We start from the raw sequence: 22,063 nt of genomic DNA on the forward strand, positions 1-22,063 counted from the left end.
CGGGCATCACTTCCCAGCTGACCTACCTGTGCCCACCTGTGTCCTGTGAGACACCTGTGTCGAGCCTCCTTGACAGGAATGTCCAAAGCGAGACGGGCGCTTGTGGCAGAACAGAGGAAAATCCAGGGCGGCTTGGAGAGAAATGGCAGCGGGGGTCCACCCATGTCGGCTCGTCGCTCGCTCACACCCCGACGCGTCCATTCATGAGCTCACGCGGTCACTCATTCATTCATTCTCTCCTCACTCGTTCTTCCCTCCCTCCATTCCTCCGGTGGTAACAGAACCTAGGAAAGGGTTAATGAAACTCTCCTGTCCTGGCTTCTCTTCTTATCAGTGAAGGACACAGTCCCCTTCTCTCCAGGGTGTGAACTAGCCATCACACCTCCATTTTCATGCAGAAAGAATTGCACTCCACTTCGGAGACAATGCAAGTCCATTAAGGAGTCCATTAAGGAGCCTTTGAGAGGATGACCTAAAAGCACAGATTTCCCCGGGGGTCACTCTCCAGGGGAGGCCCAGGAGTCTGGAGGGATGTCTTAGCCCCACTGAGAGCAGGAGTCTAACCTCAATTAAGTAATCAAGCACAGTCATCCTGCCGGCAGCCTCCTGCCACAGGGCAGGCCCTTTCTCCTCACTGTGAGGTTGCACTTCCTCCTTGAAACTCTATCCTTCACCTCATCTCAACTCCAAAACGTCTCGAAAATCGGAAAAGACATCCTCTTGGAGAGCACAGAAAGCCATTTTGTTTCTCAGTTCGCAGGATTTTCCATAAGCTCGATTATTCGCTGTGTTCCCCCGCCTAACTTCTCCAGCCCCCTCCACCTCGAGATGTCGTAAGAGCCACACTTACAAAGCGCCTACGATGTGCTAAAAGTTTTATGTCAATTATTTCATTGAATCTGCAAAACAGTCTCAGGAGGTACATCCTATTGTGGCCCCCCCCATTTTTGAAATGGGGAAACCGAGACCCAGAGAAGTGGTGTGTCACCCGGCCGACACAGCAGGAAGCTGACATTTGAACTTAGAGCCCACGGTCTTAATCGTGACACTGTGTGACCATCTCACTTTCTCACTCAAAACCTTCAGGGCCTTCAAGGGAGCTGCCAGCAAAGGCAACTTACATGAGGACTGACAACAGCGGATAAATTCTGGGCTGGGGGTTAGGGGGCCCAGGGTTAGGAACCAGTGCCACTTGAGTTTCTGTAGGATTGGCACAGGTCAAAGCTCCTCGCCTCTTCTGCATCCCCAGCAGGTTCTCCAGGATGCGGCCCCCACTGACCCGTCCATCCTCATGCCCAGTTCTCTCTACCGTCCTCTCGTATTTCAGAAACCCCTAACTGCCTCTGGTCCCCTGTGCCCGGAAACTCCTTGTACTATGGCGTCGCCGGCAATGCCTTTCCCACCACTCTTCATCCGAACTCGTTTTTCAAGTCTTTGCTTAGAGGTCACCACTGAGAACTAGTAAGAATTGTAAGGAGATCTAATTTTGAAGCAGAATTGGAAGCGTGCATCGAGAGGGAGAAAATTGGTTAGTATTCTACTTCCACAAAGCAAAACCCCTCACTGGGACACCTGTTTCTTTGGTTTATCTATTGCCAAGTAACACGCCACTCCAAAACGTAGTGGCTGAAAGCAACAATAATTACTTATTTTACTCACAGATATATAATTTGGGTAGGGCTCAGTGTGATGGCTCATCTCTATTCCATGTGGCACTCACTGGGGTAGCTACATTAAGGACTGGACCTGACTCCCATGATGGGCAAGTTGGGGCTGTCAATCAGCTGGGACCTCGGCCAGGGCTGGGGGCTGGGGACCTCCAGTCCTCCTCATGTGGGCCCCTCCGTAAGGGTGCCTGGGCTTCCTCACAGCATGGCGGCTGGCTTCCAAGAGTAAGCACGAGGCAGATGTGCATAGCATTTTTATGACCCAGCCTGAGAAGTCATATACCGTCATTTCTGCCATCTCGGTTGGTCAAGACGTCTGCCAAGAGCTATCCAGGTTCCCAAGGAGGAGGCAGAGCCTCCAGCTCTTGATGGGGCTAATAGGACTCTAGCACAGCTGAGGGACAGGAGATGCTGTTGCCGCCATCTTTGGAAAATACAATTGGCCACAACTTGCATAATGGCTTTCTTGTGACTTCTGGTTGATTGCTTTAGAATTTCCAGTTATTTCTCACACCTTTCTGATAGGAAGCAATGCCACAAAGGAATAAATTCCAGGGACCCAGGATATTCCACACGCAACGCTGAACTTCCTGACAGTGGTCTCAGGGAATAGCCCCAGGCAGGATGAGATCAAAGACCTGTCCCTCTGCCCTTTTTGCTTTGTGGGTTGCCATGGTGATGAGAAGGGTAGAACTGAGAGCTGACTAGAGACATTATCATAATATTGGACCTTATAAAATCTACACCAAAGATCATACACACACACACACACACCCCTGCCCAAGGCAGGTAGAAGTGCGTAATTGCAGGCTCGAGATGCGAGATAGAAAAAAAATCAACTATATCTTTTAGCATTCTGCTGCTTCTCGGGACTTCAAAGAGACACAGCGACTGGGATGGTGGGTCACCTCCTCCAGGAGGTCTTCCCTGGTCCTCCAGACCAGGCTGTGTGCTGCCTCTGCGCTGCATAAGTTGCCTTCACTGGCAAATGTATCCAACTAGAAACTAATACATGTTTCCTTCTCCACGGTGTTTATTTCCTTTGTGTTGTTGTTACATTTAAACTTTTATTTTTCAACTGGTAATTCACTTTTTAACTTTATCATATTTGTCACATGGTCAAAAGGCTTGCAAATATGTATATAATTGCCTTTTAATTGTTTGCCCATTTCTTTTTATTTTTGAGGAAGATTAGCCCTGAGCTAACATCTGCTGCCAATCCTCCTCTTTTTGCTGAGGAAGACTGGCCCTGAGCTCACATCCGTGCCCATCTTCCTCTACTTTATAAGTGGGACGCCTACCACAGCATGGCTTGACAAGTGGTGCCATGTTGGCACCTGGGATCTGAACCGGTGAACCCCGGGCCGCCGAAGTGGAACGTGTGCCCTTAACCACTGCGCCACCAGGCCAGCCCCTGTTTCCCCTTTTTTAAGTGTATTTTAACACACACACACACACACACACGTGACAGAAGCTTATTTAGAACAAAGGCCAAGGGTTCAAAAGTCAACTTCAAGTGTTTTTAAGCCATTGTATGTATTTTTATACTTAGCATTTATTTATTGTTTGTGAAATTCATACATTAATTAATACATATTGCATATGTTATAAAGTTTCCTGCGGAAATTAGATTAATAATTTAATTTTTAAATGGGTTGGCTTTATAGTGAGTAAATCATACGATATGATATGGCAAAAATCACACAGGGGATACGTGAGTGACTCAAGTTTGGGTGACGCTGGCAAGCTTGATTCTTTTAATATTTGGCTTGCTGAATTTCAACTTTTGGAAACGGGAGCCGCATCCCTTCTGAAGACAGGAAGGCTCAGAGGAGCCAGAGCTGCAGTTGGAGCCGGCCTCCCACCAGACTCCCAGGACGTTCCCATCACCTTGGAGCCAGCGACCAGCTCGTCGGTCCCTCCTCTCGGTTAATAAGCCGGAAACAGACAGGGAGCTATTGTATAGACCAGGATGGGATGTTTTACAGGAGGCCGTTTAATGAGCAGCGGTTCGAATGGAGACAATTTGAATGTCTTTTTTGTTTTCCACCCACCGTCGTAGAAATTGCCGTAAATGATGTGTTAATTCTGTTCCCTAGCGGGTCTCTGATATGGCGAAGGATGAATTTTAAATTGTTTGATCAGAATTAGCAAAATTAGTCACTGCAAATAGCCTTTTAATTTCCACAGAGCTGCCAAGGGGAGCAAAAATAGAATTGGCAAGGAAGGTTCCAGCAGGCAGATGTGTCAGTACTGGCTGAGGCCACGTGGCTTTGCTGCTGGGAGGTCCTGGGGGTCTGAGCCCCAGCTCTCGAGCCCCCGTAGGTGGGAGGGTTTGCTCTCCAAGCAGCTCTGGAATCTGAGGGTGATGGCCTTGCTCCTCGTGGATGCTGCAGTGGGCTACCACTCCTGGGAAGACCCCAGCCCCCTCCTCCCAGCTCCTGCTGCACCTTCCCCGGTCCCCAAGGGCACCTGCCACGAGCCCCTGATGACATGCCCATCCCCATCCAGCACCACCAAAGAGATCTTTTAATTCCTAAAACAGCCCACAACGTTCCTCTGCTCAAAACTCGCTAAATTCCTTTTCCTTGCTCTTAGACTAAAAACCAAGTTCCTCGCCTTGGCCAACAAGGCCCAGCTCATCTCTGCTCTCCTCCTCCCTCCCATCACTCCCCTAAGCTGGCCCCCTTGCTCCTTCTAGAACATCCCAAATCATTCTTGCTGGAGAGTTTTCACTGCAGACTACGCCCCCATCCCAGGCTTCCCCTGGCTGGCTCCTCCTCCTGCTCCTCCTCCAGGCTCAGCTTAAAAGCCACTTCACCCCCTTAACCCCCTCCCCCAGGCCAGCCCTGGTGGCCTAGTGGTTAAGTTCAGCATGCTCTGCTTCAGCTGCCCAGGTTCAGTTCCCAGGCACAGACCTACACCACTGGTCTGTCAGTGGCCATGCTGTGGCGGTGGCTCACATGTAAAATAAGATTGGCAACAGATGTTAGCTCAGGGCGAATCTTCCTCAGGAAAAAAACAAAAAAGCCACCACCCCACCTGGAGGAGGGTTGTCGTCCCCCTCCCTCCCCGCCTCCCACCTGACTTGATGTCTCTTCATTTCCTACACAGGACCCGTCATCATTTCTAAGCGTTTCCGTGGTTGGTTGGTTTGCATGATGGTTTAGTTGCGGTTTTGTTTTATTTTGTTTTGTTCGTCTGTCTCCTCCCCCTGGACTGTAAACTCGACGAGGCAGTTACGGAGTCAACCCCAGTGCCTAGGACAGCGTCAGGCACATGGAAATCCTCGGTGAATAACCGTGAGATGAATGAGTGAATAAATGAACAAATGAATGAGCAGCCCCATTCTCCTGGGCAATGTGTGCTGTGTCTGGGTTGTGAGAACTCCTTCCTCCAGACCTGGATTTCAGCATCAGTTGTGGAACCGGCCTCCCTGCCTCCAGCCTCGCTTGCCCGCTGTGGATTCATCCTCCCCCTGGCCTCCAGTGTCACTTTTCCTACGTGCACATCTGGCCTGTCACTTCCTTCTTAATACCCTTCAGTGTCCACCCACCGCCTCTGGGACCAGGACAAGCCCTTGAGCACAGTGGGGTTTGGATCTCTGCTCCACAGCTTAGCATCCATGCGTGAACTCTCAACCTCTCTGTGCCTCTGTCGCTTCATCTGTAAAACAGAGGCAGTGATGAAACCTACACTGTAAGGCTGTTCAAAGGATTACAGGAGTCTTGATCTTGATCGGTGCTTAGAACAGCGTCTGACACCGTAACACAGTGTTAGCTCTGAGAATGACTGTGATGTCATCATTATCGTTATCACCATCATTATCTGAGCCACACAGAGCAGAGGCCAGCCCCAACTCAAAGCTGACTGCGTAATCCCAGGGCCAAGGCCAAGGTCATGGTCTTCCATTTCCATGATGAGGGTCAGTGGTTCTCAACTGGGGGCAATGTTGCCCCCCAGAGGACAATTGGCAGCATCTGAAGACATTTTGGTTGTCACAACTGTAGGGGGCGGTGCTGCCAGCATCTGGTGAGTAGGGTCCAGGAATGTGCTCAACACCCTACAGTGCACTGGGCACCCCACAGCAAGGAGTGACCCGTCCCAAACGTCAAGAGTGTCGAGAGTGAGAAACGGGATGTATGTCAAAAAGAAAGTACTGGTGGAGTCGGCCCAGTGGCGTAGCAGTTAAGTGCGCATGTTCCACTTCGGCAGCTCCGGGTTCGCCAGTTCAGATCCTGGGTGCGGACGTGGCACCGCTTGGCACACCATGCTGTGGTAGGCGTCCCACATATAAAGTAGAGGAAGATGGGCACAGATGTGAGCTCAGGGCCAGTCTTCCTCAGCAAAAAGAGGAGGATTGGCAGCAGATGTTAGCTCAGGGCTAATCTTCCTCAAAAAAAAAAAAAAAGTGCTGATGAGACCTCAGCATGGAAAACGTGGGTCTGAAGACTGGCATTTTTTAATGGTGACGTGTATGTTTTTAAGACTGTATATTATAAAACTAACACCAACCTGTTGTTGAAAAGAGAGGAATCGGTACACAAGCATCACTGAGTCCCGTTGATTCTCCCTCTGCAGCACACCTGCATCCTGACTTACACATTCCCGTCTGTCTCCACTACCTCCCACTTAGCCCCAGCTGCCATCATCCCTCGCCTGGATGAGGGACAGGTGCCTGGCCGACTCCCACCCCCTCCAATCCACACAATACCCAGCAGAGTGGTCTTTTAAAAGCATAACTCCACTCATGACACCGTGCCTGCTTAAAACCCTTCAACCGTTCCCATCTTACTTAGGATAAAATCTAGAATCCAGCGTGGTACTGCGTGGCTGCTCCCTGCCTCCTTTTCCTGCTTCATATTATGTCCTGTCTCCCTGACTCACGGCTTTTCATCCATCCACAAAACAAGCCCGGGTCTTCCCAGCCCCAGGGCCTTTGCACATGCTGTCTCTCTTTCCCCAATATCCCATGATAGACTGCTTCTCACCCTCCAGGTTTCATCTTGAATGTCTTTTTCTCACTGCTGTATTCCCCAGCACCCAGCACACCACTGGCCACTTCACCCACATGGTCTCACCGAGACTTCCCCACACCCTGTGAGGTGTGGGCTCCTCTCCCTACATCATAGATGAGAAGACTGAGGCTCAGAGAGGGCAAGGAAGTGGCTCAGCACCCATGGTGGGGCCAAGATTCAAACTCAGGTCTCTTTCCCTCCCAAGCCCAAACCTTTTCCAAAAGCGTTCTTTTAGAAAAGAAAAGACATTTCCACATGCAACCAGACCCAACACACCCTCACTTTGCACCTCTCTCTCGTCATCTGCAAAGTCAAAAGTAATTAAGTACCAGCTCTTCGGGGGAGCAGATGGCACTGGCCTCTGCGAAGAGCAGGAGGCGGCTCTCGGAAATGTCATCATTTTTCTCCTTTTCCCAGAAAGAGCGGCCTCAGCAAAGCCGCTGGTGCAGTGGCAGCTGCTGACAGTTAGAAAGAACGGCGGTTTCCAGCTCTCCCACGACAACTGGGAGCCTCGGTCTCGGGCCCGGGCGGAGAGCTACCTGCCACCTCGAGAGGCACCCAGCTCCTGAGAGCCGAGACGTGGCAGTGGCCCCCAGCCCCCTGCCAGGCAGCCCAGGGACTTCTGGAGTCACGGCCCGCCCCCCACCCCGGCCCCCAACAGAGCCCATCAGTCAGGAGGGCTCAACCACTCCCCAGGCACTCCCCCGACCCATCCCGTCTGCCTTTCTGGAGAGTTTGCTGATTTATTTGGCTCATGATCTGGGGTCCCCTCTCCAGACCATAAACCCCACAGTGACAGGGATCCTTGTCTGTTTTGCTCACCAGCATATCCATCTGCGATGCATACCAGGAGCCTCCGTCAAAATTTTCTAATGGTCCTGGGGTCCCATCAGTATATCCAAATATGAGAGTGTCCATTCAGAAATGTCCACCTTGTACCCACCCAACTGGCAGGGTGACTGGAGGTGTCATTCCACAAACACAGTGTTCCCAGGGGCAGTCGTGAGACCACACCATTAGGGGTTATGAGACTGCCCGGGTCTGATCCTCACCTCCTGCAATCCTGCCTATAAGCTGTGCAGCTCAGAGCAAGTCACCTAACCTCTCTGGGCCTGGGTCTCCTCACCTGTAAAACGGATGTGGTAGAGAAAAGAATGCCCCCCCCCCCACAGATGTCCATGTCCTAATGCCCAGAACCTGTGAATGTGTCACCTTACACAGCAAAAGAGTCTTCACAAGTGTGACAAGTGAAGGAGCTTGAGATGGGGAGATTTTTTTTCCTGGATTTTCCACGCAACACAGTGAAATCCCAAGGGCCCTTAGAAGGGAAAGAGGAAGACACAAGGGTCTGAGTCAGAGAAGGAGGAAGCAGCGGTCAGAGGAGAAAGATTTGAAGATGCTATGCTGCTGGTTTTGAAGACCGAGGGAGGGGCCACCAGCTGAGGAATGCAGGCAGCCTCTGGAAGCTGGGAAAGGCCAGGAAACGGATTCCCCCTGCAGCCTCCAGAAGGAGCGCAGGCCTGTCGACACTTGATTTTAGCCCCGTGAGACCATTTCAGAACTCTGGCCTCCAGAACTGTAAGATAACGCATTTGTCTTGTTTTAGGTCACTGAGTCTGTGGGTTTTGTCCCCACAGCTACAGGAAGCTAAGACAATGGGCATAAATAGTGGTACCTGTCTTGTGGTGGTGCTGGCAAAATTAAAAGAAATAATGGCCAGAGTGCTCGGCACCGTGCCCAGCACACAGCAGGTGCTCAAACCAAGGTACTCATGGCTTCTCACTAGGGCCCTGCCTTCTTGGGCCATCTGCTGCCACCCACCAGGGACGATGCCATTCTCCAAGGGTGCTGGGACTTACCTGATCTCCATCTGTTGCCCATCTGGGTGCCGGTGTCTTGCAGTTAATTCACTTAAATAAACGCAAAGGCTTTGAGGTCAGAGGGGGGTGGTTAAGGTCCTGGCTCTGCTTTGTCCTCATAATGCCATCGTGGGTATGTCTCCTGAATTTCCTTGGCCTCATCTTCATCATCTGTGAAATGGGGCTCATCACACTTCCCACAAAGTGTTGCTGGGAGGTCAAGAGGCAACAACGCCTAGAAAGAGTTCAGCATCCCACACGTGGCGTTGTTACTATTACTGTCGTCAACAACAGCAAAGCTCAAAACTGTGCAACAGTAGAACGGGCCCTCCTATAAGGTAGTGAGTTCCCTGTCGCTAGAAGGAGCCAAGCTACAGCCCGATGATTGCTCATCCCCAGGGACCCATGCACTGGCTGGAGGGGGGGCCAGACTGACATAAAATGTCAGGGCAGAACAGGCAGGGAGAGGCGGGTAACTTCTGAACCAGTGATTCCAGCCCCTCATTTTATAGGGGGTTAAATTAAGGCCTGGAGTGAGGAAGTGGAGCCCCCTCCCCCCCCCTGAGGCCCTCGCCCCCTCCAACTCTCTGAACTGTGAGCAGCCTTTGTTCCTTGGCCGCCTCCCCCCATCGCACCCAGAGCCAACCGTCTCCTGTTAATATTAATGCAGCGGAAAATTAACCCAGGCTCGCACGTGCCGTTTTCCAGCCCATAACCCCTGGGCTGTGCAAGGGGCTCGTTTACCACCAAGTGCGACTGTCCCGGGACAGACTACAAAGGCCTGAGCCAGAGGAAAAGGTGATGTCTGGCTGGTCCGGGGATGGGCGAGGAAGACCGCGGGGAGGAGGACACAGATCACACCCAGGGAAAGCTCATGGACCGGAGTCGAGAGGGCTATGCTTTCTCTTGCTAGAGCCCTCCACACTCTATATCCTCACCCCATGTGCTCCCCTCCTAAACATCCGGAAGAGTCATCATATCATTACTGCCATCATCGTCATCATCATCACCATCATCATATCATCATCACCACGACTGCCTTCATCATCATCAACACCACCACCACTATCATCATCATCACCCCCATCACCATCATCACCACCACCATCATCATCACCATCATCATCACCACCATCATCACCATCATCATCACCACCATCACCAGCATCACCACCACCATCATCATCACCATCATCATCATCATCATCACTGTCACCACCACCACCACCACCATCATATCAACAGCAGCAGCATGACTGCCTTCATCATCATCAACACCACCACCACCATCACCATCATCACCATCATCATCACCACCATCACCATCATCACCACTATCACTATCATCATCATCATCACCATTATCATCATGTCTTATTATCATATCATTACCATCATCACCGTTATCATCACATATCATCATCATCATGTTATCATTACCATCATCATGCCAGCCTCTCCCTCAAAGGTTCACTATCCAGTGGGGAAGACTCTGAAATAAACAGAACAGAGGCAGGGTCATGAGCACTGTGACAGAGACCCAGCGAGGAATTGGGAGCACTGCAGGTGGAGGGAAAGTCTGCCTGGGAGAGGCACAGGGAGCACCCTTGAGTGAAGAGCCTGCACCCTGCACTGGCATAAACAGAGGGTACCAATTGCCCACCTTTGCTTGGAGTAATGGGATGGGCACTGTGCTGGGAGTCTGGAGTCCAGATCTCAGCTCCTGGCTTGGCTCCAGGCATGTGACCTTAAGGCAGGGTTTCTCCACCTCGGCACTGTCGACATTTGGGGTCACATCATTCTGTACGGTGGGGGTTCTCCTGTGTATCACAGGCTGATTTCAGCATCTCTGACCTCCACACACCAGAAGCCAGCAGCATCTGCCACCCCCCGCCCAGCTGTGACCACCAAACTTTCTCCTGACATTGCCAAATGTCCCCCAGTGGGGGCAAAACCACTCCTGGTTAAGAACCACGGCCTTAAGGAAATGTCACTTCGTCTTTTAGTCTTGGTTCTTCGTCTGTTAAATGATGCTCAGAGCTCAGGTCCCACAGTCAGCCTGCCTGGGTTTGAATTGTGGCTCCGCCAACTGCTACTTGTGTGTCCTTGTCTCTCTACACTTTGGTTCCCTCCTCCGTACAACGGAGACAACAATCATGGCTACTGCATCGATTCATTGTGGGAATTAAATAAATGATGCGTGGAAAGTGCTTAGCGCAGAGCCTGGCACATAATAACAGCTCCATAAATGTAAGCGATTATTCTCGTTATTATTACCCGACTCGCACACGTAGAGCAAGGATTGAGGTAAATGTGCTGATTCTCCGGACACAGGCTCTCATCTCAGATACAGGTCTCTTTGCCCCCTCTCCGCTGCTCAGCCAAACGTTGGTGGGAATGAAACTGCTCCCAAGGAGCCACAGAGGACAGACGGAGCCTCTGGGGCTCGCCTCTGAGCACCTGGCCAAGAAAACCCTCTGATCCGATTCCCAGGGTGCCACTGACTGCCAGCCTGAAAGAGTTACACTGCAGCATTTCCAGCATCCGCTCCAGCCCTTGCGAAGAGAGAGATGCAGCAAAGAATTCAACGGTTCTAATATCCTTCTGTCTGTTCACTACTATTGTTATGGTGCATTGGGCCAGCATATTATGCTTTTTAATCACAGACCTGACAGTCACCCAAGCTGGATCCCTCAAAGAGAACTGTCACATTAGATATCACATAGAAAGTGGTTGCAAGAAGAGAAGGATGCAGAAAGAGACAGAATGCACACACTCTGAAAAGGAAAATAATTATTCATGGACCAAAAAAAAAAATAGTGCTTCTTTCTTCTAGGTCTCGAGGAATCATCTCCTGGTCTTTGACAAGGATGGATGGGCGGAGTAGAAAGAACGTGATTTTGTACTCCTAAGAATTGGGTTCTGTATTAAAATCATGTCCTTTTTTATTCTATATCTTGGATGCCTTGACATCTTACAGCCTTGCTGAGCTGGGAGGGGCTGCCCCTCCCCAGAGTTAAGCTGATTTCTAAGGGGAGCGAATGACTCACCTGCAAGCACACATTTCGTATGCAAATCAGCCAACCGGAGCCCACAGCCAGCCACCCCCTTTATCAGGCTCTCACACTCCCTCAGGCCACCACCCCTCCGCCCCAATCACCACTGCCCAGGTACCAGACAACCAGGGGCAGCCCCGTGCCCCAGGCCCACTGAAATTATTCCAACCAGCCGACCCTCAGCCCGCTTCCCTTCCCTTGCCCGTTCCAGCCCACGGAAACCACGATGAAGGCACTACCCACATTCCCCCTCACTCCCTCTGCCTCCTGACTGACCCTGGTGCTCCTCCATGTGGCCCTGCGTGACGTGCCCTGCCCTCTGTTTCTATGAGAAACTCCTTCCTTTGTGACAGCTCTTTCCACATCTGCGTCTTACCATCCTTGATTAAAGCAAATCCCAGGTACCCTTAAAACTGATTCGAATCCAGTTAAGTGACTTTGGACCACTTTGGGCCAGCATCTTCTTCAACGCATGCCTCCATCTCCCCACCTGCAAATCAGAGGTAACAGCCCCTTCCTGTTGGTGACGCGGTAAGGCTTATGACGGAGAGAAAGCACTTTTCACCGTGCCTGGCACATGGGGGTTAGGGATGGGTAATTCCTCCGAGGCTGGATAAGGAAAGATGGCGGAAAGGGATGTGAGGAGATGTGGAAGGGAAAAATGAAGGTGGTGAGAAGAAAATGAAGGGCCTCCCAGACAAGGGGCACTGACTGGCAGAGAGGGGCATCTGAGATGTGATGCCCCCACGGGGGAATGACCCTCCCCCGCCAGCCAGTGGAGGGATTCCCTGAATCCACGTCCAGCAGGGGTCCTCCCTGTGGGCCCAGCCTAAGAACCACAGCCAACATCTCCTCCCGGAAGGAGGGAGGAGCCCCCGGCCCACAGTGAGGGCACAGATGGAGCAGCCCTGGGGTCCACTCATGGCACTGGCACAAAGGCCCCTTGTAAGCTCTCAGAGAAGTCCTAATGTTCAACAACATCACCTCTCTGGGTCTCCGTTTTCTCATCCCCAGAGTGAACCATAATATAGGCAACTGCTTAGATCACAGAGATGCGACAGTGCTCAAGGGGGTAACATGTGCCAAATCAATGTGTTTGTCGACTGCAAAGTGCTATACAAATAAGGGGACGGGCTGGTGCCTTGTTCTCAGGCTTCCCCCAGGTGATCCTCAGGTTCTGGCAGCTCCAGACGCTTGACTCAACACCCCACAATCCAACTGTCTTCTACGTGTGCTGTCTCAGGCCCGTGAACGCTTCACGAGCCGGCTGCCCACACTTGGCACTCACGTCCTCTCAGGCTGTATCCCAAGCCTGTTTTTATGAATTAGGTCTTCCTGACACCTGGAATCTCCATCAACCAGCCACCTAAAGACGGCACAAAGGAATCAGCCACAGCTGAATCACGAGGCATCCGGCAGATGCCCGGGAAATATCGGATTGACTGGACTGTGTCCTGGCAACCCGTTAGATCCCTTGCCTTGGTCACATCCACAGAGGGGATTTCCTTTTTAAAAAGATCAATGCAAAACCAAGACAAGAATTCATGCCCTTGAGACTTAGGAGGGATGACAGATGTCTCCCTGTGCCTACAAATGAGAACGGTGACATTTAGAGCAGAAGCAAAGCTTATAAAATACATATCTACATGCATGCACACATAAATGTACAGTATGCACGTGTATATAAAAATATACACACACCCAAGGCACGGAGGGGCCATCCTGGGGGAAAAATCCTTGGGCTCCCAGAGTTGCTGCAGACGTGATTAATTAAATTAAGATGAGGTCAAGGGCCGGCCCGGTGGCACAGCGGTTAAGTTCATATGTTTTGCTTCTCAGCGGCCTGGGGTTCATTGGTTCAGATCCCGGGTGTGGACACGGCACCGCTTGGCAAAAGCCATCTGTGGTAGGCGTCCCACATATAAAGTAGAGGAAGATGGGCATAGATGTCAGCTCAGGGCCAGTCTTCCTTAGCAAAAAGAGGAGGATTGACAGTAGTTAGCTCAGGGCTAATCTTCCTCAAAAAAAAAAAAAATTAAGATGAGGTCCTACTGGAGTGGTATCCAACGTCATTGGTGTCCTCATGTGAAGAGGAGAAGAGAACAGAAACCCAGGGGGAGAAAGTGACCAGAGATGATGGAGGCAGGCATTGGGGTGATGCAGCTACAAACCAGGGAACTCCCAGGATTGCAGGTAACCATCAGAGGCCAGGAAAAGGCAAAGGATTCTCCCGTAGGACCTGCAGAGGGAAGGTGGCCCTGCTGACACCTTGATTTTGGACTTCTAGCCTCCAGAACAGTGAGACAATAAATGTCTGTGGTCTTAAGCTACTCGGTTGGCAGTAATTTGTTATGGAACTGTAGGAAACAGACACAACATCTCACAATTCAAAAGGTCAGGCAGAAGTTGTACATCATTATCTGTACATTGTAACCCCAGATCACATACCCTTTCCAGCCTCCCTGTCTTTGCATATGCTGTTCCCTCCACCAGAAAGCCTATTGCTCCGTTAATCCATCCAACAAAATTCCACTTAACTTTTCAAGGTATGACTTCAATGGCACTTCCTCCAGAAAACCTTCTCGGACCGCCCGTGCCCCCACCACCACTGCTCTGGCGTACTCCATTGCTGTGGTGTTTGTCCCAGTGTGGGACAATTATCCATTGACGAGTATGCCTCTCCCACTGGTCTGTGAGCCCGCAGAAGGCAGGGCACTCACTCAGTCGTGTCAGCGTCCCCAGGATCCACGAAGCACCTAACACAGAACCATTCCTCAGGACCAGAATTCAGCTGCACTCTTGATTAATAGCTTTGTCTTAGCTGTAACTGTAACAGTTTCTTCCTCTTGTAACATCTGAAGCAAATATGACAAAATGTTAACATCTGTTAACTGCAGGGGGTGGGCACACGGGTGTCATATTATTTCCTGTACTTTTCTGAAGACTTGAAATATTTCATAACGAAAATGTTCTCAGCCTTAAAAACAGAATGTGACGGGCTATCTTGGGACACCACCAATCCACTGGAGTCTGGCTTCTACTGGAAAGGCATTTCTAGTTCAAAACATGTGCCTTCAAACACATTTTTAGAACTCAGCCCACTCATGTGTTCGGGAGGAGTAATGTTTCTTGGGTACCCACTCTGCACTCCTTAATTATCTTAATCTTGTTTTCATTGTTACCCAAATCCTATGAGATTATATGATTAGTACCTCTTTTCAGAAGAGGGAGTTGAAGCTCTGGGACTTGCCCAAGGTCACACAAGTAGCAAATTTTGGATCTAGAGTTGACACTGAATCTGCATTGTGACAAAGCTAAATAACACTGGGAGAAATTCACCCAGTCTTCCTACGAGCCAGGTACCTGTTCGTTCATTTTAGCCTCACAGCAACCCTGTGAGACAGGTACTGTTACTATCATCGTCCCCTCACAAGGCACAGAGAGGTTGAGTCGCTTCCCAATGGCACAGCTTGTCTTTGGTAGAGCTGGGATTTTAAATTGTACAAACCAAGTAGCTTAAAACAACAGAAATTTATTGTCTCACAGTTCTGGTGGTTAGAAGTCCAAAATCAAGGTGTCAGGAGGGCCATCTTCCCTCCGAAGGCTCCAGGCAAGAAACCTTCTCTGCCTTTTCCCAGCATTGGGTGGTTACCAGCAATCCTTGGAGTTTCTTGCCTTGTGGCTGCATCACCCAGTCTCTGCCTCCAGCATCCCCTGGCCCACTTTGGTAGCAGTCAAGGTGATGCCACGAAGTAGGGCCATCCCATATGTATTTTGTTGTGGGAAGACCTAAAAGGACGTGATAACAGACTGGCTCTGGATGAGAAGAGAGGAAATCAAGGATGACTTCTAGGTTTGGGACCTACACATCCTTCAGAAGTAGCATCTTATCCAGATACAGGGATGGCTTGGAGGGCCATAGAGCAGGACGAGAGGAGGAATCCAAAACCCTGTTTGGGCCGCGATAAGTTTGAGATGCTGATTAGTCTTTGAAGAAGTGGAAGCAATTGATTTCTGTTGGGGATAAAATCATGGGTACATAGATGGGATTTAAAGACACAGGACGGGACGAGGTCGTGAGGAGAGAAGATGGGTCCAGAGGGCTGAGTACGACATCCTGGGAAATGCACACATTTAGAGGTCCGATAGGAGAGGAGGAGTCAGCAAAAAGAGATTGAGGAAAAGTGGCCAATACTGGAGGTAGAAAACCAGAAGAGTGTGGTGTCTCGGAGGCCAGGAGAAAAAGCTGTTTCCAGAAGAGGAAAGTGATCAACAGTGTCAAATGCTGTCAAATGCTGCTGTTGGAGCAGGATGAGAACAGGAAATCAACTGCCGCCTTTAGCAAAGCGGGGGTCGCTTTTCAGAAAGGTTAAAACTTAATTGCAGTGGGTTAAGGAGAGGAAAAGAGGTGAGGAAGTGGAGACCATAAATATAAGCATTTTGCGGGGGAAAAGGATGGGAAATTGGGATTCTAGCTGAAAATGGGTGTGAGATCATAGAAACCGGAGTCGGGAGAGGATCATTTACGTTCTTTTGGGTGGGCTGTGTCAGGGCACGAGACTGATGGAAATGATCTAGGAGAGAGGAGACAGTCATCACTGCAGGATGGAAGGAAGAGCTGTAGGAGAATGCTCTGAGAGGATGAGAAAGGATGGATCTAGGGTCCCAGTGATGGGTTGACCTTCGACAGGAGTATGGACACGTCTCTTGTTATAAAATAGAAGGCAGGGAATACGGGTGCAGGTGTTGGTTGGCCTGTGGAAGAGGAAGTTGTACTCATGTGAGTGCACCTATTATCAATTTTCTCTATAGAATATATGATGATGTCATAGCCAGGGGGAGGGGCATGGGCAGTTTGGAGAACTGAGGAAAGACGAGATCTAAAACAATGGTCCCCAAGGAAAGCAGCCAGGCGCACATCGTGGGACTGCTAAACAGTTCTGAGGGCTCACTTTGAGTTTGTGGGACCCGAGTTTGCTGGATCATGGAGGAAAGTGAGGACGTGAGGTTGGTGAGGGAGAATGAAAATGTCAACAGACTGGCAGCTCCTTGAGGCTGGAGGAAAACAGGATGGAAGAGCAGAAGGTGGTGGTCACGGATGGGAACCATCTGTGGATGGAACCACGATGACGTCTAGGATTCAACCGTGGCAGGAGGTAGCTAAGAAGACTACAGAAAAAGATTTGCAGCTCAGGAGATCAAGGAATCGAGAGGCCAAGGTACTGAATGGGTCATCGCCCTCAGCAGCTATCGACACTGCTGCACATTAGGATCTTCTGAAGACATTTTGTTTTAATGCAGCGCCTGAGTCCCACTCTGCCGATTCTGATTTAATTGGTCTCCGCTGGGGCTCCGGGTGACTCTAACATCAAGCAGGGTTGAGAGCTACTGATCCATATGGATGATAAAGTCACCAAGAATGGTAGCAGAGGCAATAGTGAGATGGGTGAAGTCATGTGAATGAGGAACGACCAAGGTGTACAGATGACATCAGCAAGGACAGCTGACAGGTTGGATGACAACAGCTTTAAAGGAGCCGAGACTTACAAGGAAGGAAAGAAGAACAAAAGTCTGGGGGCAAGAATGGGATAAACACAGGCCATTGATGCCCCCTGCAGGGCCTGGCTACATGGAGCTGGGGGGTGGCGGGGGCATTGAATCTACTTGAGAGGCAAAGAGGGAAGCTGTGTCCTTGGGGGAGCAGCCTCAGCTCAGGAAGAGAAAGTAGGTGATGGGGGCAATCAGAGGACAGGTTGAGGACGAGAAGTCAGGAGTTACTGGTAAAAGGCTGAGTTCCTGAGAACACAGTGGATAGGTTTGGGATGGAGTCAGAGCAGGGGATGCACAGAACAGTCAGGGAAGGAGCGTGACATGGGTTTCTGATGGTGCCTGAGGTGAATGGGGACAGGAGGCACAATGGAGCCGGACACAGAAATCGGAGGCTTTAGCAAAGACCTCAAGGGTGGCGTCTTGTACCCAAGCATGGGAAATTGGGGCAGCTGAGCAGACCCAGAACAGCGAGAGACCTCGGGGAGGCAGGTCATGCCCTCCATGCTGGGAGACGAGGCTGACACATAGGAACTTTGAGCCATCAGGGATCTTGGAGTGGCTGAAGGGACTGACCCGCGGGGTCTTGCCCTGCGTGGGAGAGGACAGTCAGTGTGCTGACATTCCAGACAATGAACAGCTACTGAGCGCCAGTCACGTGCCAGCCTCTGTGCTAAGGAACTAACACAGTCCCTGTCCTTGAGGATTTCCACGTCTAGGGGGAGCAACTGCCAAGCCAACAGACAATTACGCTTCGGCACCATCAGAGCCGTGATGGGGTGGGCATTCGGGGACTAACCCAGGCTAAGGAGTCAGGGAAGATGTTATGGGCTGAAATTTTGTGTTCTCCAAAAATTCGTAGGTTGAAGCCCTAAGCCCCCAATGTGCTGGTGCCCTTGGGAGGTCATTAGGTTTAGACGAGGTCATGACGGCGGAGCCCCTATGGTGGGGTTACCGCTGTTACAAGAAGAGGAAGAAAGAGAGAGTGATCTCCATCCATGCGCATGCACCAAGAAAGGGCCCTGTAGGCACACAGCATGAAGGCAGACATCTGCAAGCTGGGAAGAGGGCTCTCACCAGGAGCAGACCATGCTGGCACCCCGATCTCAGACTTCCAGCCTCCAGAACTCTGAGAAAACACATGTGTGTTGTTTGAGCCACCCATTCTATAGCATTTCGTTATAGCAGCCCAAGCAGACTCATACGGAAGAGTTTCTGGAAGAGATGACATCTGAGCTGACATCTGAAAGATAAATCGTAACTAAGCCAGTCAAAAGAGAGGGAGAACTAATATCCTCCCAGCGGAATGGCTAGAATTAAAAAGACTAATAATGCCAAGTGCTGGCAAAAACGTCAGGCAACTGGAACTCTCATCCACTGCTGGTGGGAGTCTAAATTGACACAAGCACTTCGGAAAGGTGTCTACAAATTCCTTACAGAGTTAAGCACAGACCTACCCTAGAACCTGGAAATTTCACTTCTGGATTTCCGCCCTATAGAACACACCCACTTATCCACCAAAAGACATACACGAGAATGTTTATAGCAGCTTTGTTGACTTTAGCTAAAAACTGGAGAAAAATGCAAACATCCATTAACAGGAGAATGAATAAGTAAATTGCGGTCAAGTCTTACAATAAAAAGGACACAACAGTATGGATTCATTCCACAGACCTAACGATGGGTGAAGCCAAAGCCCTGAAGAGGACACATTGTATGATTCCATTCCTATGAAGTTCAAGAACAAGAAAAATGAATTGATGGTGATAGAAGTCAGAATAGGGGTTCTTTCTGGGGAAGAAGGTATTGGCTGGGAAGGAACACAAAGGAACTTTCTGGGGAAGCTGGAAATATTCCGTATCCTGGTCTAAGTGGCGGTTACACAGGCGTACGCATATATAAACGTTCATCGAGCTACCTACTACGACGTGTGCATTTTACACACACTGCATGTATGTTACACCTCAGTTACGCCTCGGGCAGAAGGTCATGTGAAGGCTAGAAGATGAGAAAGAGTCTAGAACATTCTCAGATCTAGAAATACTTTCATGCTGCTGAAAGGCACAACTCAGGGTGAAGCGTGCAGATCTGAGGCTAGTGTGAAGACGGGGCTCACGTCCAAAGAAGGCCTGTTGTCAGAGATCCAAAGTTTAGATTTCTCTGTAGCTCTTTACGAAGTCCGACAGACAAGCTTCCAACCATTGAGAGCCGCCAACCAGAAAGAGCCCATTGAGTCAATCTCTTGGAGACGTCCATCCACCAATGTCCACGAGGGAAGAATGAGAAGATTTAGGGTCAGTGGTGTGGAGAGAAAAATGCTGGAGCCAAGGACAAGGGATGGATGGGGAAAGGCAGATGTGGGGAACGCATGACCCGCTCACTACAAGGTGCCGTCCTGACGCAGAGGGAGGGGAGGATGGGAGAGAAGATGACCCTGCATGGGAGGCGGAGCGAGCTCAGTGGGAAAGCTAACGAATGTCTGCTCTCCCATCCCACTACACGGGGGCCCATTTAAACGGCACATAAAAATCCAGCCAGCATCTCCTCGACAGTAACTCTTTCTGCTCAGCCTGGCTCATCTCTTCATAACTGTGAAGTGGAAGAGCAGAATTTTTAATTAACAAGTCGTGTCTCTAGCCCACTGTACATTTATTTAACTGCTCAACACGCCAACCAGGTGCCTTCAGGGAAAGAGGGGAATTTTAAAAAGATGGGAAGGGGGGTGAGGGGGGAGCTGGGAAAGGGTGTCAAATGAACAGGTGCAGGCTTGTTAGTCACGGAGAATGCATAAATCTTGGAAATTAATTTCACTGATGGTTCATTTTTCATTAATGTTTTCCTGACCAGAAAAAAATCACACTTTATTCTCCTGCACCCTAGCGGGCATAAAGACACATTCTTGGAGAGAGGACCACACTCAAATACTATACATACGTTCTCAGAGAAGGACCCCCATCGTTTCAGTGAGGGGCAGAACCCATGGGAAGGAAGTGGCTGAAGGAAGTCCCTCGACCAGGAGCTAGAGATGCAGCTGCCAGCTTCCTCCAGGTCACCTGCTAGTGGAGGAGACAAGAGCCCGTGATTGGCCTGTCTGGTCCTCAGGTCGTCCCAATTAAGGGAAAGAAGTGGTGCCTCCTAAGACTGTCGTAAATATGAAATAAACCAAAGATGAGGAGGAAGTGCTTCCTAAACGAAGTGCTGAACTTGTATGTATTCGTTAAGGTTTGGGGGTTCTGCATGTTTGATTTTGAGACATCATAAAAATTGACTTTGGCTAAAATTAGAGTAATTTTCCAAAAAGAAAGAAAATATAACTAAGAGGCTCCAAGGACAGCCAAGGGACTGGGGCAAGCTCAGCTCATTTATTCTTTCTTTCTTTCGTTCGTTCATCTATCCATCCAATAAGTACCTTCTAAGCTCCTGCCACGGGCCAGGTAGAATTTTAGATGAAGCAAACCAGAGAAATATAATTTCTTCCCACTCTGAACATACAGTCTGGTAAAGATTTTAGAGAAGTAAACGGTTCATAATAATCTTTCTTTCTTTCTAATCACATGTGATTGTGGGCTAAACAGATGGGTGAGCAGAGCACAGAGAAAGCTTTGTATCAGTCAGCGATTGCTGCGTGACAAACCATCCTGAAAGGCAGACAGCAATAAGTGCTTGTTAGCATACTGAGCTGGGGTATCGTTCCTCAAGCTGCAGGGCTGCAAGGATGGCAGGCACTGAGGTCACTCTGCTCCACAAGTCTTTCATTCCTCAGGGACCAGCATTACCCAGAGTGCGTTTTCACGGCCATGACAGAAAGTCTTGTATCTATCAGAGGAATCTTAAATTATAAAACATATGAAAGAAACACAGTTTGTTTGCTCTTTCAAGTTGGCGCACTAATAATAAACAACAAAGCGTTGCTGAGTGGCACCCGGTTCAGATCTGCTTGCTCCCTAATAACCTATTTGCATGTCACTGATCTGCCCCACTTCACCAGCTTAAAGTACACAAGGTCCCCGTCCTTTGTCACATTCCAATTAAATTACTCTGGGAGCATCAGTTGGCTCAATCTTTTTGGAGGGCAACTTGAAATGGGCTTACCTTTGAACCCAGGAATTCTACTTCCAGGAGTCTGCTCTGCAGAAATATTTGCACAAATACATAAAGATCTAAGTGTCTGTTAAAGTACATTTGTGGCAGCCTTGTATGAAAAAGCTGCAGAAGAAATGGGAACAATTTGATGGCCAATTAACAAGGGACCAGGTGAAAGAATGCGATGGGTATAGATGTACTCGCTTCAGAAAATCTCTAGGACAATTGTCTAGTGAGAACAGAAAGTCACCAGACCACGCAGACAGCACAATAATGTACATTTAAAAATACACCATCTGCACCTATTTCTACTCTTAGATGTGTCTATTCCTATATCTGGGTCTATGTCTTTAACCAAATCTATATCTATCTATCTGTATCTATGGCCATATCCAATCTATAGCTGTAGCATCTATCTATATCTACATCTGTCTATATCTATATCTAGCTGTGTCTGTTTCTATAGCCATATTTATATAATAGTCTGGGAGAGGAAATATTGTCAACAGACAAGCTGAAGGGGGCCTTTCACCTTTGACTCCAAATGTTTCGGTGGTTGTTTTTCATAGATTTGTATATTGCTGACGTCATTTTCAAAATTCAAATGCCCCTGAGCCCAGTCACGTACCCAAGGAAGGAGGTCTTTCTCTCTTCCCGCCCCAGGGTCTCCCAGCTGTGATGGTACCCAGGAATGTCGGTCCCGACCAGTGTCCCAGGAGAGAGAGAAGTGGGGACCCGGAAATGGACTGTGGAGGAATCTGCTCAGGCCACACTGCCCTGAGGCCTGGCCGCCCCACAGCCCAGTGCCAGCTCCAGCTCCTGAAGGAGAACAC

The 22,063-nt window shown here is 49.7% G+C and overlaps 1 long non-coding RNA gene across 1 annotated transcript; it reads right to left on the reverse strand.

Moving 5' to 3' along the window:
- Positions 1 to 3,165: 3,165 nt before the first annotated feature.
- On the reverse strand, positions 3,166 to 20,481 carry LOC139040222 (uncharacterized). The gene is made up of 3 exons (XR_011494324.1): positions 9,985 to 20,481; positions 8,545 to 8,779; positions 3,166 to 8,003 (listed from the first exon to the last, which is right to left on the reverse strand). It is a non-coding gene; the product is annotated as an uncharacterized lncRNA (long non-coding RNA).
- Between the last annotated feature and the right edge of the window lie 1,582 nt (positions 20,482 to 22,063).

Source organism: Equus asinus, chromosome 14, assembly GCF_041296235.1.
Source record: "Equus asinus isolate D_3611 breed Donkey chromosome 14, EquAss-T2T_v2, whole genome shotgun sequence".
Classification (NCBI taxonomy): Eukaryota; Metazoa; Chordata; class Mammalia; order Perissodactyla; family Equidae; genus Equus; species Equus asinus.